Consider the following 5,059-nt stretch of genomic DNA (forward strand, 5'->3'; position numbering starts at 1 on the left):
TAATCTAGATAGAAACGAAAATTCAATTTAAATAAATACTTATCGGCTGTGTGTGTTTTCTTTTCTCGGCTTTAATAATGCCACCAGATCGGCGCAGAGGTAAGCGAAAACAAAAACAGGATTTATCCGTTGTGCCTGAAATTGGATTAGGTCAGGGGTACTTCCATCAGGGGTGGTTGCGGATTGTGGATGCCGCACGCTCCACTGAATCCCAGTTGCCTGGTTAGAGAATGCAACTGCAGCCGAAAGTGGAACTGGGATGGCTGCAGCCTTGAGAGGATTCTGCCGGGATTCGTGCGGCAATTGTCCTGGTCTATATCGAGGCTAGTATCTCCATCTGTATATCGCTTACATGTCTACTTGACAAGGTCCTTGTTGGCTTGTTTAGTTGGTTTTTCTGTGTGTGCGAGTGAGTGTGGTGTGCTAGTTTGATTATTTGCCAGGATAACATCAACACAACGAGCTGAGGTTTACAGCTGGCCGGGACAATGGGAGGATGTGCCCCCGCCTTGATCCTTGTTTTCATTGCGTTTTGATTGGATTTTTGTACGGCCTTCTGTTGCCTCAATTAAGCCACAGTCGTACCCACACGTTGCCCCACCTCCAATCTCGCTGCTCTTGGCTTGTTTTGATATTTTATTGCCGTCGCAATGTTTGTTTATTTTCGACGCCGCCATCAAACTGCAGTGCGGCATTGCCTCCTCCTGCTTCCCGATCCCACCCCCTTTTTTTGGGTGGACCTTTTGTCTGGCTGTCAATATGTCAATTTTCCTGCCACTCTGGCTGCTGCTCCTTTTCATGCTTTCTATGACAGAAATTAAGTTCGCATTGTCGTCGTGAGTTTTGCGTTTCGCATTCATTTTGTGCCTCGATTTGATTCCATTTTGATGTCCATTCGTTCGTCATTTCCTCCTCTATATGTTTTTGATTTTCCTCCTTTTTTCGGCAGATCGGTGGTGGATATTTGTGGTTCTACGTTCGGTTCGATTGCGGCAACATTATATTTTTATTAAATGCAATCAGCAATTTTCGTCCTTTTGTGTCCTTTTGATGGCTTCAATAGCCGCACAGCTTGATTAGAATTGTTTAGGCAATTAAATTCATATGCTTGATTTTCGTTTCCAATTTTTCTGTAATTTCCGAAGCGTTTTCTTTTTTCTTTGCGATTGATTTGTGCGGGCTAAAAATTGTTCCGATTATGGGGGTACAGTTTTTTTCCGCCGAAAAGGAGTGTTTTTTGGTATAGAAAATGAAACCAAAGGGTTGTAAAATAAGGTCAATATATTCCATGGCAAGCTGACAAAGCTTTATATTCATTATTAAACATTGAATATTTTATATTAGTTATTTTGCATTTTTAACTTCGTTATATTAACGTAATGTTATATTTCCAGATTTAAAATATTCTAAAATAAATCACAGCAATAGACACAAAAATTAAAAGCATAAATTAAATATTCAATTCCATTAAAATGTGTAATTAAAAATCCTAAAGTCACAAGAATTTTTAGTTAATTCATTTGCCATATTGACAAAATTAATGTGATTCCATTTGAAACAGTTTTCAAGAAGGCAGAGGTTAGCATCAGTTGGGCCTAGTTGTCGCTGTTTTTTTTTTGATGACGACAGAGGCCTGGCAAATTTGCAAATAGAAAGCATTTAATTGCAAATTGGTTTATTTTGGGGGCGATTCGCATGCGACAAAAACCGCCAACGAGCGAGTGTATTAAAATGAAGGCAAAGTCGGCAGATTGGCGCGACTTAAACGGCGGCCCGATCATAAATCCTTGAGAGCGTTGGGAGCTATGTGGTTTCCCTGGATTGAGGATGCAATCGAGTGGGGAAGGGGCGGGGGGAAACTGGCCACAATTTCCGTTTTCCGGTTGCAGCAAAAGCAGCAGCAGCGTCTGCAGCTCAGATTCACTTTTTTGCGCGAAGCGAACAATTGCAACAACAAGGCGAAACATTTTGCGGTTTCTGGGGTGCATTTCCCCCCTTCTGCACCCCTCTTAAAACCCCATCGAAACCCCTCTTACCAACATCGCCATCGAGCTACCGCAACGCATGCATAAATTATTATTTCCTCGACTCGCCCGCCACTTGCTGCCAAATGTTGCTGCAACATTTCTTGTTGGCCGCTCACACTCTTTGCAGGGTTTGCATATAACCCTGCAAGGAAGTTGGGCATGTGGAGTATGTGATTGCAGTGGAGAGATAATCAAAAGTTGGTAGAACACTCGAAGCGAAATAAAGGAGCTTTCTTCTTTTTAAGCATTTAAGACTTGCATTTCGGGGGTGAAGTTAAAACTTATAAAGAAATTTTTAGAAACTAAAGTTGGAAAATATTTTTTAAAAATATTTATTCTCTATTTTACTGACAATTAATAATATAAATTTACTTATTACTACAACGTTATTGACTCTAAATTATTTTAGAAATTTATATAAAATAAGAATTTTTAATATTCATAAAAAGATAGTTGTTATAATATTAAAAGTTATGAATTAAATAACCGACTAATAACCCATAGAGCTAAAAGTTAAGTGTCCTATTATCCCATCTCAGTGCAACTCCACTTCGGATACTGATCTTCAAAGAACTTTATCTCTGTCCGCTTCACTCTTCCTGTAGTCCCCGCTCTGCGTTTTCTCATCGGTACGTCATTGCTTCGCCTGCAAATGACATTTGGAAGTGGTTTGGTTGTCCCAGTTCCCGCCACCCACCGCCCCTTTAAGCACTGCAAGTGCCACGCCCACGCCTGGCAACCCTTGGGAGTGCGAAAGGCAAAAAAAAAGAAAGAACACAAACATATTTGAGCGCTTTTGTTTTGCATTTTTATTACACATACACTGGCTCACACATAAACAAAAATTCGTTTTGTGGTTTTTATCACGCACAGACAGCGACGGAGCAGCTTCTCCCAAAACAGAACTTTCCCTACATACCATCCATCCATATCCAAACCATCCTCATCCACACCCACATTCACCCTTACCACTCATCCCATCGAGCAAACTGCTTTAATTGGAGTCGATGGTGTTATTTATATAAATGTTTGCCATTTCTCTTCGTTCGCCCAGTTTGCATTTCATTTTTTTGGCAGTTTAAATTGTAGGCGTCATGTGATATATTGGCCATCGGTCCTCGGGTTTTTGGCTTGTGCTTGGGCTTTTGGCCCCGGAGTTCCAGCTCCTCTGCTGACCTTGTTCTGCATGTTATTTTCCCTTTTTACTGCTTTTTGTTGTTCGGTCGAAAGTGCTTTATGTGATGTTTAAAGTTGGAAATATGGCTGGCAGGACATTAAAGTGTGTTTACGATGTGGTGACCCATATATGAAGAGCTGTGTTCTTATCCCAGACGCATTCAGAAAGTTCAGATAGCAGTGGGTGTTGAAGTGCCTATAAAGAAATATATTTAAATTTGTAATATATTTTTAGCGCATAATTGTATAATTGTTTTGAACTAAGGAAATATACAAATATTTTTGTATTCGAAAACATTTATTCAATGATAAATCCTACACTTCTTCTGAGTAATACTTATCCCCATAATACAGAAGAATCACCCTGATCAAGCGCATTAGAAACTCCACCACCTGCCCAGGCATAACCAATCCTAGTTTCCTTCCTACAACCACGAGTCCTCCAGCAGATTGCCTGCAATGACCTCCAAGAAGGCTGGTCCAATGTCAAGGGTACCTGGGGCAGACGTCTCCCATGTGCTCCCCCGGTCCCATTAGCTCGGCTTCCTTCAAGGAGACTCGCAGGAGAAGCCAGCCATAAAACCGTGAAATCACATACAAAGTGCATTTAACGCCCCACATCAAAAAAAAAGGAAAAGAAAGCGAGCGGAGGAAAAAACATTTTGGTTTTAATTAAAGAATAGGAAGGAATAAGAAAGAAATGTGTGTGGGGAACATATTTTAATTTAATGTTAGCTGGAGACCCAGTAAGTACTTCCGTTTACAGCTAGACGTGCCACCAAACACACACACACATGTCTCCAATGTCATTGCCACAAACAACGGCTACAAATTCTCGACTCAATTTCAGAAAATGATTTAACGACTCCGTTTGAGCATGAAATTGCAAGGCAGTACATACATGATACTCCTGCAATCCCTCGGCCTTAGGCTTATTTCGAGACGAGTGTTTTAAATGGGGAGCTACAAATAATAAAAAAAGGAAGGGAATGTCCTAGGACTTCTAGGACAAAAGCCATTCAACGGTGGCAGGAACTTTATCACTAAGTGGGAAAATCTGTAGGATTTTTTAAGTGCTCCATACGCGGAGACGCGGGGCCAAAAGGGAGGTCGCTGCTCTATTGTCCTGCGACAACTCCCCGGTTTCAAGTTCGTGTTGTCTAGGGACGACCTGTTTTTCGCTTTGTCCTGCGCTTTGTTTTGCTGTTTTCAAGGTGTGCTAAGGAGGCGTAAGCACCAAACATTTTCATTTACTTTGCGTTTTTAATCACGGTTAAAGGATATGTCAGACAACCGCTCGTTATTATATAGACGAGCTGTCTCTGTCGTTTCTGTCGGTCCTTCTGGCAGGATGTCAACGCAAATTCAAGTGAAATGATGCACAAGACAGTGGCAGCAAAGCGAAAACGATGAGGAAATAGCAAAGAGAGTACAAAAAAAGAAGGAAAAAAGGATTGCTACCGGATGAATGCACTTCATTTGAAGTAGAAGAAAAGGAATGCAGCTCTCATTGTTAGTCAGTGCTACCAGGATATCCCAGGATATTTGCCCCAGGAGCCTTCGCCGAGGGCAGCGCCCAAGTCAAGCCCAAAAGGATTAGAATGAGGGGTGAGTGCGGCATTTGATTTTTCGCATCCATCTTCGATGATCATGTTTTGGCATATTTGTGGCTTAGACTCAAAGGGTACGGCACATAATCTCTTCCTCGGGGAGTGAAGTTCTGGTGAAAGGTCTGGCTTTGGAATTTAAGGAGGATTCACAAAGCCAAGACAGTAGGAAGTGGTGGGATTTAACATGAAAACGTTGACATTTTTCTGTGGGGGTTTAAAGGAACTTTCCAACAACCTGTATTTTTT

This window comes from Drosophila takahashii, chromosome 3L (assembly GCF_030179915.1).
Source record: "Drosophila takahashii strain IR98-3 E-12201 chromosome 3L, DtakHiC1v2, whole genome shotgun sequence".
Taxonomy (NCBI): Eukaryota; Metazoa; Arthropoda; class Insecta; order Diptera; family Drosophilidae; genus Drosophila; species Drosophila takahashii.